Genomic DNA, 15,666 nt, shown 5'->3' with positions numbered 1-15,666 from the left:
AAACAAAATTATTGTGTCCATCTACAGTTGATTTTTTTAAAAAAGAAGAAATATATTACAATTCCTATATGGTGCAACTTCTATATGGTTCATCCCCTTATTATCTGTGCATTCCACATCCATGGATTCAATCAACTATGAATCAATAATATTTAAAAATTCCTTTCTCGTACACAGTACAGTTTTTCTTGTCATTATCCCATAAACAATATAGCATAACAATTTACATAATGTGTATATTGTATGAGGTATTATACATAATTAGAGATGATTTGAAATGTACAGGAGTATGTACATTATATATAAATACTAGGTATTATTTATATAAGGGATACCTTATATAAATATATATAAATATAAATATATTTTATATAAGGGATTTACATTTATATAAGGGATACTTTATATAAATATATATTATAAATATATATAAATATCAATACCTCATAGATACTGATGGACTATTATTTATACAGGGTTCAGAACTATCAGCAGTTTCAGTTATCCACTGGGTGTCACTGAACATATCTAGATAGAATGCTTTCACACTGAGAGACAGATGCAAGCCCTCCATCCAGATTTTGAAATTGCTTTTCCTGAGGCTTTACAAATGAGAGTCCTGAGGGAAAGAATTTCCTTACATTTATGGGAACAGAACAATATGGAAGAACAAACCCTGAAAAGAGTTTTAAACAGGACCAAGACTCTGGTAATTACTTCTACTGCTTGCCCAACTTGGATTGCCATCTATCCAGGCAGAATTCTCCCCTGAAAAACCTTAACTGTCAGTGATTTCTAAATTTCACAGTGATGCTTAGCACTCCTTTTACCAAGTCATTTCAGAGGGTTTGGAGGTGGTACACATCTTTTATGAACACTTTCTGGGTAGCAGCCAGATTTCAGTAGGAATACAGGATCTAAAGAATATACTAGGTGTTTCCCATCTGCAAGGCAAGCAGCAGTTCATTCATACACTTGCCAGGAGGAGTGCTGGAAATGTTTTCACTACAAAAGACATATATACTGATGCACTTTTTCCTTCTCCCTAGGATGACAGATTAATAGGGCATATCAATATAGAAACAATAGCCTTCAGCAAAATGACTCACCACTATACAGTCAATTAAATACCAAATAAATGATTTTCCCCTCCATATTCTCAGGGAATATGAGACAAAAACCACAAATTCAAACATATTTACAAAAACATACCAAGACATACCCCTGAACTTCTGCATCTATCCAAAATGTCATCTGATGGTGGGTTAAACTATGATCACCTGCAATGGCCTGTCCTGTCTCACCTCTGGTTTCCTTGGGCAAACTCACTGAAGTTGTCATGACCCAGTGATGATCAAGTACCTTCATTCTCAGGAAAGGGCCCTTCCTGGTGCTTTTCTGGAATCTGCCAATCCACAGATCAGTAGATATCAAGAAAGTATAACTCTGCACTTGTTGAGTCCAAACAACTAAGCAGACTGGGACTGTGTGTGGCTCTGGGTGCCTAGCTACCTGGATTATAAGTTCAGAGAGTTCCATCAACAATGAAGTTAGGTGGGGTCACTACCTTCAAAGAAGTGAAGTGAGGTCACTTCCTTGGCAACCACTGTCTCCTATCAGGTGTTTCCAAGGGCCTCATGGGATGGGGGCTGCACCCATCTTCCTATGGCATTTTCACAAGTTGACAGTTATACCAACGCACCTGGCATCAAGTATCCTGACAGGCCTGGTTTTGTCCATCTTCCCTGGATTGATTGCTTCAGACACATCCCCTCATTCTGACCATGTTTTTTTTTTTTTTTTTTTTTGTCCTGGAAGATAACATTAGGCATCTCAGAGCCTACAGAGCAACCTTAATATTCCCCAGGGATTATTCTGGCATCTACCTTTGAGGTTCTCAGCAGGTGTATAGTCCCTTACATACCAGTACTGGAAAAACAACTCTATTCATGAAATTAGATTTAGGTAAGGGAGTAAGGTTAGGATTAACATGCCATTTCTGTTTGGGTTAGGAGTCATTCTAGTGGAAGAATATTGGTATGGGGAAACATGAATACTCATAAGAATGTATAGGTGAAAATATGTATGAAAACATAAAATACGTAAGATCTGAAAATAGAAGGGCATTAGGTATATAATTTAGACACTTTTTTTAAAGTTAGGGGCTGCATGGATGTCCCATAGAAGTCAATATATGATAATATATGAAAGTGTACTGAATGTGCATGTCAAAATCCACTGAAACATTCAGTTTGAAGGTTTGAAATGTAGATTTAGGAAGAAGAATGAGTTTTTAAGATTAGTATTAATTTTCTTTTTCAGTAGGGTTTGTGTTAGATTCTAAATGTGAATGTCAGTATACAGGACTCAAAAAGGATGTACAAGAGAAAATATGTTTGAGAACACATATACATCTTTAAGTTCTGAGATAGGGAAAAGTATCATGTGATTTATATGATCATGAATATTTTTAAATTGGGAATAGCGGAATATATATAATATTACAAAGACACAAAATATATATGCAAAAATACCATTGAAATTTCAATATATTTATGAACATAACCATGCATGTCTATAGCCATACATGCTATTATTTAAGATTAGGTTTTGGTATAAACATCAGTTCAGGGTTAGTTTTGAATATTGTGTCAGTAAGTTTACTATTATTAAATAAATGTGTGCATTAGGTAACATGAGTATTTATTCTACTATACATGTGAAAATGTTTTGAAATTCTATAAATTAGCATTTTTAGATAGAAAAAGGTGTACTGTGAGTTCTGTGAATACCAATTCTTAACTAGATGATGCACAAATATATCATATAATAAATATATAAAATATTTGATGGAAATTCAACATGAATGAATGAAATTACATTTTAAAATATATATGGAATCTGATATTCGTGAAAATTAATTAATTCAAACTATGTATAGGTATCGTGGTAATATCAGGGTTAGTATAACATATTGAGTTTGCTTGAATTTTTCTTAGAAAATGAATATGTAGGGTTGTGGTTGTGTTTCGGTGGTAGAGTATTCGCCTAGCATGTGTGAGGCCCTGGTTTGATCCTCAGCACCACCTAAAAATAAATAAATAAAATATTTTTTAAAAAAGAAAATGAATATATATTTTGAAAACCATGTACAATTATAAGAATGTTCATGTCAAACACAGTAGGAAAATATGGATGACTAGATGTGTATTGAAACAAGAAATGATTTAAAGTGAATCATACGAATAGAAATTTTTGAACTTGGGATGAATGGATATATCATATGATGAATATATACTAATTTAACCATTTATAATTAAAATTATAAGTCAAAATACACATCACATCTCATATGAATATACATGGATTTGTGCTAAATTAGGTATAGTTACAGTGGTAATATTAAGGTTAGTATTTAATTATTAGAAAGGTTACTGTAAACATGAAGGAATGAATAAGAATATCAGGAAATATGAATATTCCTGATATTGAACTATTGAAAATTTGCATGAAAAACCATTTAAATGTATATGTAATAACTCAGGTTAGTGTATAATGTTACTCATCTTTGTAGACTGTACATATATTATATATATAATAATAGATATGAAATATGCCTTTGATAATTGAGTATACATCATTCAAAGTCCACATAAATATTGATTTTATACTACATGCTCTTATGCAAAAAATTGTTTAAATATGGTTATCACATTAGGTTAATTTTCAGTTCAGCCAACTTTTATGGTTTGTGGTCTGATAAGGGAATTTGTATCTTCCAACATTAGAGTACTCATAAGAATGTTCATGTGATAATATATATGAATATATATTATGAATATATATATATATATATATATATATATATATATATATATATATATATATATTACACGTTCTGATCCTGGGTAGATTGTAATGAGAGTCATGACATTATGCATTTCTTAATATGTGACTAGTTATATAACTTATACCATTGATAATGGAATGGGAAAGACAAAAGATACATAAAACCTCATATGATCTAACTGTATTCCCATTATATTAGACTTAGTTTTAACACAATATTAGGATTAGTAGTGAATATTTATTAGAGTTAATGTTAGAGAATACATAGACCATAAAATTTGAATATTCATAGAATGTGCATGTGAACCAGGTGATAACACAAAAATACTTTCAAAAGCCATTGCAAACAATGACAAAAAATTGTCATTATCAAAAATGAGACAATTATAGCTAAAAGGAGGAGAATATCTGCAATGGCATATCTGGAATGGGTAATGCTCAGGAGCTCACCATGACGAAGGAGGTGGAGAAGAGTGCTAAACTAGGGTAGAGGGCAAACCTTCCACAAACATGGAGGTGTGCTGGCCTAATAGTTTCTTGAGAGCCAGACTCTAAGTTTTGGTAGTTGAAATGGGTGTTGCTGTGAGGAACGTGGGCTCCCTTCGATGGATCTCCTTCAGTGTGAACTGTTAGACATTCTTTCCTATTTTCCAATGTGCATGAGGAAGCACAGCCACTGGTGGCTAAATGGTCTTGGGTAAATATATTAACTAGGCCTTATCCAAATATACCAATAAATATGTTGGCCTAGAAGCCACTGAAGTGCTACGAAAAACTCCCTCCAAAGAAGAGAGTATCATGGCACTAAATTCAGGATTAATTTTTTCAAGCCCCTAGACCTCTATCAATTTTGAATTCCAATAACAGTATTAATGAATTAAAAGTTTTTTTGATTAACCTTTTTATTTGAACAACAAGTAAATATAGAACTAATGAAATTTGTTTCAAATGATCTTAATGGTGATAGTATATCCAAATCCCTTCAGCTTCTTTTTTTTAAATTTTTTTATTCTTATTTGTTATATTTGACAACAGAATGCATTATAATTGATATTACATATGTACAGCACAATTTTTCATCTCTCTGCTCGCATCTAAAGTATATTCACACTATTCATGTCTTTTTCATACATGCACTTAGGGTAGTGATGTTCATCTCATTCCAGCTCAGCTTCTTTTATAGAAATGAAAAAAAATGAGATTATTTGTGCATCTGCACAATTATTAACACAGATTTTTATAGAAGCCCCACATCTAAAGAAATATTTTGCCCACATAACAAATTTACTTTTCCCTATATAACATTAACTTTCAATTTCCATACATTTTAAATTTCAAAAACCTTTTATGACATCTTCTATCTTTGGGGAAGCAGCTAATGGCAATTGCTATATTAACAGTGAGAAAGAGAACTGTGGCCAAGAACACAAGGGTAACTTACTTTCATAAAAAGCATCCCATAAAGCTGAAAATAAATGATTCATTTAACCACAGAACTTTTAAACCCACAATCTTAAATAAAAATATTTTCTAAACTGTGGGAAATTAAAAATAGCAACATTAGTATGTTGATTTTAACAATATAAATCAAATGTTAATGTGCATTTAAAAGTATCTACTGAAGATTTAAAACTTCATTAGACCTTACTTACATAAAATTATGCTAAATTTTGTGTAGAGCTAATTACAGAGGGTTGTTTATATATAATAGAGAGCTAGGAACAGAGGCCATCCCTTTATGGTAGATCTAGGAACACAGTACTTCCTTTGTCTCTGTCCCACTTTTATACAGGAGTATAATGCCAAGAATGTTTTCCAGATAAGGTGACATTCAAGGTGAGACCTGAGGGATAAGTATGGAAGGTCAGGAAAAGCCATTCCAAGTAGGAAGTCATATGAATGTTTCAAAAGTAATTTATTATTATTTTTTAGCTATTCATTCAACAAGCATGTATTGAATAACAGCCATTTTAGCATAGATATGTCTTTAAAAACTCTTCAAACTCTGGGTTCAACAGTTCATTGTTTGAGTTTTTCTGAAACTATGTGCAACAAAGTTCTCTCATCTTTACAATTCTTTCCTCTTTGCCTCAAAGTGAGAATTTTCCTTTTTTTTTTTTTGTCTTTGTTCAGGCCCTATATTAATATATTTTATAATTATATGTAAAATTGTTAAATATATTATATAAGATACATTACAAATGAACTTGGTGTTTGTTCCATCTAAAAGCATGTTTATTCATAATAACATTGTAAGAGAAATAATCTAAAACAAAAATAATGAATTCATGAACTTTCCTTATGAAGTTCAGAGCTGTGAATAAAGAATCATAAGGATTCATTTATCCTATAACTATTATGATCAATAAAAACAATCAGTAAGATAACAGTATAAGAAAATATGAGAAAGCAGGTCTTTTCATGTTATATAAATTTTAAAATTTAAAACAACCACCTTTTATCAATAAGCTTTTCCTTTAAAAATAAAAATAATACCATGCCACTAAAACTTTCAGGAATCTAATATGAATATGTGGGAATTCATTTCAGGGTAGTGATAAAAAGTTGTAAAAAAAGCAAAGGAGGAGTGTAAGCTCAGGGAAAGAGTGAGGTGGGAAAATGTGCTCTTTACTTCACATGCTCCCATATGGAGAGATCAGGTCATATTTCAGCCTCCTGTCCACCTTTATTCAGTTGGGTCCAGAAGAGTAAGAGAGGCTCACTGGCGAGGGATTTGAGGAGACCCTAAACAAAAATGACTTAGTCTATGGCTTATTTTCTAAGCAGCTTTCCTGAACAGAGGGTCCCTTCTGGACTATTACGAAGCCCATAATCTCACTGGTTAATGTTACTCTAATGTGAATGTTAGGAAACCACAAATACATCTATATCTATCCTCTGATATTTTACAACTAATAGTTGATATTTGACCTCCATGTTTTTGATCTTTGAACTTCCCTCTCCATTATTTTCATACCATTACTGAGTTTGCAGCCTTGCACAAGACACTAAACCCGCCCTATTTCAATGCATAGAACAACTCATATGTGAAATAAGATAATTTTTGAGGGTCAAGTTAGTATTATTAATATTTAGAAGTTTTTAGCCTAATTCAGTATATAGTAAGCACTATTTAAGTTTATTAAATAAATAAACATAATTTAGCCTCCCTCCCTCCCTCTTCCCGGCGTGCCTGCCCGCCAGCTGGAGGCTGCAGGACCAGGACGCAGAGTCCGCGGACCAGGTGCCCAGGCGGTCACCCGGAGACGCGGCGCATAAGCTCCCAGCCCGTGCCTGGCCCGGCCATGGCGGCCCCCAGTCCGCCTCCTGCGATCTCCGTCTCCGTCTCGGCCCCGGCTTTTTATGCCCCGCAGAAGAAGTTCGGCCCCGTGGTGGCCCCAAAGCCCAAAGTGAATCCTTTCCGGCCCGGGGACAGCGAGCCTCCCGCTGCGGCCGGGGCCCAGCGCGCACAGATGGGCCGAGTGGGTGAGATCCCCCCGCCGCCCCCAGAAGACTTTCCTTTACCTGCTCCTCCTGTCCTTGGGGATGGCGACCATGCAGAGGGTGCTCTGGGAGGTGCCTTCCCACCTCCGCCTCCCCCCATCGAAGAACCCTTCCCCCCTGCGCCTCTGGAGGAGGACATCTTCCCTTCACCACCTCCTCCTCTGGAGATGGAGGGAGCGCCTGAGGCCCCCACCCCACTCCCTCCGCAGCCCAGGGAGAAGGTGAGCAGTTTTGACCTGGAGATTGACTCTTTGTCCTCATTGCTGGATGATATGACCAAGAATGATCCCTTCAAAGCCCGGGTGTCATCTGGATATGTACCCCCTCCAGTTGCCACTCCATTCATTCCCAAGTCCAGTGCTAAGCCTGCAACTGGGGGCACAGCACCCCTGCCTCCTTGGAAGGCCCCTTCTAGCACCCAGCCTCTGCCCCAGGCTCAGCCTCAGAGCCAGCCACAGTTCCATGTCCAGCCTCAGGCCCAACCCCAGGCCCAGACCAAGCCTCAGGTCCAACTCCATGTCCAGCCCCAGGCCCATCCTGTGGCTTTGACAAACACCCAGCTGCGAGGTCCCCCAGCCCCACTCCAGCCCCTAAGTTTTCTCCAGTGGCTCCCAAGTTTACTCCTGTGGCTTCTAAGTTCAGCCCTGGAGCTCCAGGTGGACCTGTGTCACAGCCCAATCAAAAATCGGGGCCTTCGGAGACTGGTCCTTCCACTGGCACAGGCTCCCCTCAACCCCCCAACTTCACCTATGCTCAGCAGAGGGAGAAGCCCCGAGTGCAGGAGAAGCAGCACCCAGTGTCCCCACCAGCCCAAAACCAAAACCGGAACCAGGTGCGCTCTCCTGGGGCTCCAGGACCCCTGACCCTGAAGGAGGTGGAGGAGCTGGAGCAGCTGACTCAGCAGCTGATGCAGGACATGGAGCAACCTCAGAGGCAGAGTGTGACAGTGAATGAGTCCTGTGGCAAGTGTCAACAGCCACTGGACCGTTCGCAGCCCGCAGTCCGGGCACTGGGGCAGCTGTTTCACATCACCTGCTTTACATGCCACAAGTGTGAGCAGCAGCTCCAGGGACAGCAGTTCTACAACCTGGAGGGGGTGCCATACTGTGAGGACTGCTATACAGATACCCTGGAGAAGTGCAACACCTGTGGGCAGCCCATCACTGAACGAATGTTGAGGGCCACGGGCAAAGCCTACCATCCGCAGTGCTTCACCTGCGTGCTCTGCGCCTGTCCCCTGGAAGGCACCTCCTTCATTGTGGACCAGGCCAACCGGCCTCACTGCGTCCCTGACTACCATAAGCAGTATGCCCCAAAGTGCTCCGTCTGCTCAGAGCCCATCATGCCTGAGCCTGGCCGTGATGAGACTGTGAGAGTGGTCGCTCTGGACAAGAACTTCCACATGAAGTGTTACAAGTGTGAGTACTGTGGGAAGCCCCTGTCTGTTGAAGGGGATGACGACGGCTGCTTCCCTCTGGACGGCCATGTGCTTTGTCAGAAGTGCCACGCTGCTAAAGCCCAGACATAATGCGGACAGGCCTCCTTCCAGACTGCAGGTCCATACCCCGTCAGTGCCCACCCACATTGAGACCAATCCCTACCTCCACTCGCCCTGAACCTCCCTCCATTCCAAACCCTTCCCTAGTATCCCAAGTGCCCTGACCCAGGGCCCTATTGGCCTAGGGTGCTGAGGCCCAGCCCTGGGCTGCAGTCCTTGCCTATGCTGCAGGGATGGCCCGCTGTCCTCCAGGGTCCCCACCCTAGGGGGCACCAGGCTTAGTGCTGCTGCTTTCACTGCTGCACCAATACCCTTGGCGGGTCTCAGCAGCCTCTGTGCTCTGCTTGCCTAGGCCCAACGAGCCTGGACACCTGCCTCGCACCGTGCTGCCAGGTTGAGGCTACAGCCACAAATTAAAGAACTTGTTTTCAAAAAACTAAAAAATAAATAAATAAACATAATTTATTCTTTTACAGCTCTAGCATATTCATGGTTTATCTCATTAGGTCTTTGTTATATAAAGACAGAAATTTGGAATGTGCTCAAAGCATAACAGTGAGTATAGTGTGAGGCCTGTATTATAGGGAAATAGGAGGAGGAGTTAGACAGCTGTTGCTGCAGGCTGGAAGAGATGAGATGCAGATAGGAGCTAAATGAGCAATTCTACAAAGATACAATGAATTTGGTGGAAAGATTGCCTTGGGAAATCTTTCCTATTGTTTACAACACTTCCACGTAAGCCTTTCATAAACTTACCATTAGGTACAGGTTTTCATTGTGGTCAGTTTACTTTATCAACAACCTATAGGCAGCCTCCATGTCCTCTCACACAGGCATGTTTCACATGGAGTGGATGAAATGGTGGCTTTCAATGTGAAGTCTCCATGTCCAAATTCTGAAACCCATACAGATTATACTGTTAAGGAAAATATCATCTTTTTATGTTTAACAAAGTAAAGGGTCTTGAGATAAAGAGATGACCCTGAATTATCTGAGTGCCATAGCAAATGACTTGTTATTATAAGAGATAGGAAGAGGAAAATTTGGGACAGACAGAAGAAGAACCAATGTCATCCAATGTTATCAGCCATAAAACAAATACACGAATACTGAAGGGCCAGAAATTATTAATGTGACTTTAGAATTGGATAAAAGTTGAAGGCTAGAAGAATTTGGAGAATCATGATTAAAAAAACATCTAAAGAGACTGTTGGTAGACAGGAATTCCAAAACTGGTCTGGTGAGAACTTAGAAATCTCTAGTGCCTTAGTTGATAAATATATTCCATAAATAGAATATTGGCATAAATATGAGTGTTAGGTCCCCTCCTGCTGTGTGTTAAGGGAGAAGTGAAGCATATATAATTGCGAGTGTGAGGAAAGGTAATTCTGATATATAGTGATCAAAACTTGTCTTGAGTTTTGTTCTTTTTTATGCAAAGCAGAATTTGTGATGAACTTTAGCTGAAGGGATTCCCAAGGAAAGTGTTAAGGGGACAGCCTATTTTTTCTTTTTTGGAGCAGGAGGTCAGGGAGGCGGAGAGGGTGGCCACGAGCACAGGGGTGTGGAGAGAGTCCTAAGCTGCCATTGCTGGGCCACAGTGTGCCCCAGGCAGCTATGCTCCTGCAGGCGTGGGAGCTCCTGCAGGCCTGGGTGCTCCACCGGGTTCACAAGATGTAGGAGCCACCAGCCAAGGACACCCAGGAGCTGCTGGGCCGGGGCCCTGAGGAGAGGCTGCCACTGCCCAAGGAGAACCTCTGGACCAAAAAACCTCCTGAGTTCCTGTCTCTCACCATTACTGGGCGCTGCAGCCCGGGCTGGAGACCTTGCAGGCAGAGCTCAGTATAAATGCAGGAAAACTCTAGACAGGAAATCCAATAAGGCTAGTGATTTCTGCGATATGGCAAACTGGCCAAAACCCGGAGAGTTAGTGAGCACTAGAAAAACCGTTTTGCAGTCTCAGAGTGTGTCATCATCCAAGGAAATAAGAAGGAACAAATTAGAAAAGGAAAAAAGGAGAGAAGGTTGAAATGAGGAGTAACATACCAGAGAGTCAGGAGAGACCTGGATCCTGCAACAGCTCTCGATGTCAATCTGAAGCAAATAAGTCTTCCCATAATAACAGGAGACGTAACACATGAAGTTGGGGGCGAGACAGAGAAAAAAGAGATGATTAAGATAAACTGTCCAGTGTGCAGAGTGAGGGGGTAATATCTTAAGTTCCTTCAGGGGTCAAGGAAGAGGACCAGGACTGGGAACAGGAAGACACAGAGGAAACCCCGGAGTGCACTTTGATTATTCATATGGTACCGAGAACATGGTGAAAGGACAGATCAGCCATTTCAAACAGAAATTAATGCCAGTATGATGTATTACTAGGAGGACAGTACGGGTGTACAGGTGTATCATGTAGAAGAAGCATTGCTTAAAGAGTATATTAAGCATTAAATTGAATATTACTTCAGTATTGAAAACTTGGAACATGACTTCTTTCTTCAGAGAAAAATGGATGAACAAGGTTTCTTGCCTGTTTCACTGATTGCTGAATTTCACTGTGTTCAGGCTCTCACCACAAACCTTAATCTCATTTTAGAGGCCCTAAAGGATAGCACAGAAGTAGAAGTTGTGGATGAGAAAATGAGGAGAAGATAGAACCATAAAAGTGGCCAATTCCTCTCAGAAGTGTGCCACAAACAGACTTCTCTCAGCTGATGGATTGTCCAGAGTTTGTGGAAGGACAAGCCTTTTGTTCACATATAGTCAGGGTGATGATCTACTGATGCCCTGTATATCATCTGATGGGGATGTTCAGTATAGCAGGTGGCCCACTGAAATGCATTGTAAATACTGGAACAAACCGGGCTGTAGAGATGGAAGCCACCAGACTGTCTTCTATGTGAGAGTATCCACTTCTGACCCCTGGGCTGCGTGACAGTAGAGATGACCACCTGTGCCACGACCTGAGACAGAGTTGAGGACCCCTGCTGACATTCCAGGAGCTGCCTGTTCTTTTCTGTGTGGCTGGACTTAGACAGCATGGCAAATTTTATTTGAGGGGGAAGCTAATTGTTATCACTGTAGAAATACTTAAAGGTTCTGTCTTTTGTTTCCAGGCATATGTACTTGTATCCAAGTCAATAAAGCAGAGACAGAAAGGAATATGTAGCGTTTCTCAGCTTTCCAGGCCTTTGGCTCTTGATCTGCCCTTTGCCATGGTGAACATTGCATAACTCACATGTTAAGATGTTTCAATGGACTGTAAGATTTATTAATGTGGACATTTAAGGGGTAAGAAATTAAAAAAAATAAGCAAGGGTATTTTTCCAATATTCTTTAAAATGTATTTTTGGTACATCAGTATAAGTCCTGCCCATCAGAATAGCATTAATGATGGACAGTTTCACAGAATTATTTTTATCTCATGTCTCTTTGTCAGCCCTGTACTTCTAATTGCAGCAAGCAACTTGGGCAAGTGTTTTAAAAAGTTGAAGAAATGTGTCATTGCTTGTCTGCTTGTTTTTTATAGATATAATGGCTGATTGTAAAAGTTAAACTTATTTATTATGTAAACTTCAGTTCAACATGACATTTTTAACCAGCTTATGAAGAATCATTGGTAAGATGGATAATATAGAAAACACTTTTTCCACCGGATAGTTAATTTAGGTCAGTTAAGTTTGTGGTGCCTGTCCATTAATATTTATGTATTGTTAATAAAATTTCAAGAACAAAATCATAAAAAAGAGTCAATCTGGTCAACTTAATGCTGAAAAATTTTGAATCATGTATCTATTTAAAGATTTCATCAGAAGCCAAAACTACAAATGGTGCATGAAAGCTATGTAGAGGACTGTCCTTTCTAATAATGTGTATTTTTGCGATGCATACAGACAAGCAGATTTTTGAGAATGGTTTAGTTCAGAAATAGCACTTATAAAAACAGATTTTTTGTGTGTGGGCTAACAAAAACAAAATTCAGGCATATGTTAGAATCCCTTAGACTTCCAAAATTTTGCAGGCAAGAATTAAGGGTGTTGAGCCATTAAGCTGCAAATATGTATGACCCTTTAAGGAAAACGCAGAATGGACTTTAAGGCAGATGCTTGTGGAGCAAGGTGAAGAGTGAATAAACTAAATGGAATCTGAGGCCTGGGGGACATCTTTGAGTCTAGTGAGGAGAGCTGCAAGTCAAAGATTAGCCTCCAGGCCTTAAAACCTAACAGAATTTTTCTTGCTAGATTTGAACTTGATTGTGACTGGTGAATCTACTTTACATATAATTTCTTCCTTCTGAAATGGAATATATATGCTCTATGAGTCCTATAATCAATTTTGAGGGCAAATGATTTGCTTTCTAGATTCATAGGTCCACAAATGGAGAGTAATTTTATCTGATTTTGGATTATATCCAGAGTCTCACCCATTTAAATGAGTTAAATGATGAGTTGTAACTTTTGAGCTGATGATACAGAGATGATGATATAGAGATGATGATACAGAGATGAGATTCTGGTTGAGATTTCTGGGGATGTTGGTATTGATTGGATGTATCTTGCACATAAGATGCACATGAATTCTGACAGGCCAGAGGTCTACTACAGTAGGGTTAATTGTAAAGATATTTTCTCATCTCAAACCTTGATATTGGTAAATGTTAACTTCTTTGAGAAAAGGATTTTTGCATATGTAATGAAATTGAAATTTTTCAATTAAGAAGCTATTCTGGATTATCTTGGACTAACCTAAATCCAATGAAAAGTGATATTATATGGGTATGGCAGAAGAATCTTTGATAGAGCAGAAAACGAGATCATATAAGGAAGGGAAGGATGTGATGTGAACATAGAGGGAGACATAGGTGTAGTGTGACTACAATCCAAGAAAGATGAGGAATTTCAATGATCAAAGAAACTGGAATATTCAAGGGAGGAAATTTCCTCTACAGAATGTGGAGGCAGTGTGGCCTTTCCAACATATTGATGCACACTTCTTTCTTCCATGGTTGTTAAGAAGTAAATTGGATTTTTATTACAGCAGACACAGGAGAAACTAATATGGCCTAATAATTTTCTGTAATATTTAATTGCATATTGGGACTATTTCTCTGAGGTACTGGACTAAAACAACTGAGAAAGATTTTATCAGCTGGAGCTGAGAATCATAGATATTTCTTTCAGATATATTAAATATAAGATGTCTCTAAAATATTTAAATGGGAATATTATGTAGGCACTTTAGTGTATAATTCCAAAGACCCGTAGAAATGCCAATGCTGATGATGTAAATGTGGTAACATTGACACTAAGAGATATGAGACCAATGTATCCTGTTTTACAGGTTATGACTTAAAAAAAGAGATGGGTAAGCCATTCCCTGGAGGATTTCAGCATTTCAAGTGCCATAAGAGAACAAGAGGAGTAGAAGAAATAGTAAGTAAGAATGTGTGGCTTGTCTTTCCAAGAGTCCCAGCTGTATTCCCATCTTTGACCTCATTCTTGACCTTTTGTCTTAGCTTTTCTCATCTCTGTCCTACACTATTTTTAGATTGAACACCATAAAATTTAAATTAGTGATAATAGACCCTCACTTAGTATTGATGATTGTTTCATATGTTTGGTATGAATTCTTTCATCTAATTTTTAAAAATTTTTAAAAGTATTTAAAAACTTTTCTTAATTAAAGGCCTGTGTCATATGAAATTGAAACCAAAAGAACCAAATTAATAGTGTCACAATAAATCATTTTTCTGTTCAGTTTTTAACTGCTGAAAGGGAGAAAGAAAGCATAAAAATGTACTAGAGAGGTAATCAGCAGAGGACAATAATAGTTGGAGAATAATAATAGGACAATAATAATTGATTATTTAAAGAGCAGAGGATGATAATGGTTGATAAATTTTCTTCAGTTACTTTTCTTGTCTGTTCTACATTTGAAGCTATTTTCTTCACTTCTGTCTTTTTGAATGCCTTAAAAGCCTTTCTCTTTCTTTAGTGCCTTAAATTTACTCTGGGTCATCCTAACATTAGGATATTCATGGTTTTTCTCTCTTTATGTTATAACTTTGGTGTATCTGAGTCCACCAGTTACCTCCCAATAGTCAATATTCACCTCCTCTTCTTCATTGGGAATTTGGACACCTAGAAATAAGGGAATCTATGTCTGCTTCCCTTATTGGTATTTGTGGCTCTATTACTAAAATAAGGAAGATGATAAAAAGAAGAAGTGCATGATGATTCCAAAGTTATCTCTGAAAGAAGATGGCTGAAGTGCAGACATAACATCAACCTTAGAAATGGGACCTCTGGTGGATAATCAACAATATGAAAAGAACCTGCAGTACTTGGGTAATGTGGAGCCAACCTAGTTTATAAGCCCAGTAACCTCCCTATTTAACAAATTTTAAATGAAAAAAATGTGTATTTCACATCAAACATTTTTCACTGGCCATCATTGCCATTTACATTTAAAACTAATATCAATTGATACAGACTTTACTTTTTAAAAAATCAAATGTGTTGCTACAAGTAGCAGAATATGTGTTACCAGCTTAATGGAAATTGTTCAGCAGCACATGGCAAGGACTCACATTACAAACTGGAAGATTATGACCTTAAATACAATCACAAAATATGGCAAAACTTTCTTCTGTTTTCTCTCATAAGGCCGATCAGATATCATTGAAGCTGTAAACTAAGATGTTATAATATATAATGTTATAATATATAATATATAATAATATATAATATATAATGCCTTGAGTTGAAGTGCTTCTCAATAATCATAAGTGAAATCTTAAACCTCAGTTCTTCTGAGTA

At 38.3% G+C, this 15,666-nt stretch overlaps 2 pseudogenes; both read left to right on the top strand.

The window, feature by feature from the left end:
- Positions 1-7,148: 7,148 nt before the first annotated feature.
- On the top strand, positions 7,149-9,019 carry LOC143386520 (zyxin pseudogene; annotated as a pseudogene).
- A 1,563-nt stretch (positions 9,020-10,582) lies between these two features.
- LOC143386521 (la-related protein 1B pseudogene) lies at positions 10,583-11,631 on the top strand (annotated as a pseudogene).
- Positions 11,632-15,666: the final 4,035 nt, after the last annotated feature.

This window comes from Callospermophilus lateralis, unplaced genomic scaffold, assembly GCF_048772815.1.
Source record: "Callospermophilus lateralis isolate mCalLat2 unplaced genomic scaffold, mCalLat2.hap1 Scaffold_1335, whole genome shotgun sequence".
Lineage (NCBI taxonomy): Eukaryota > Metazoa > Chordata > Mammalia > Rodentia > Sciuridae > Callospermophilus > Callospermophilus lateralis.
The sequence above is the reverse complement of the archived record's forward strand: the minus strand, read 5'-3'. Positions and strand labels throughout refer to the sequence as shown.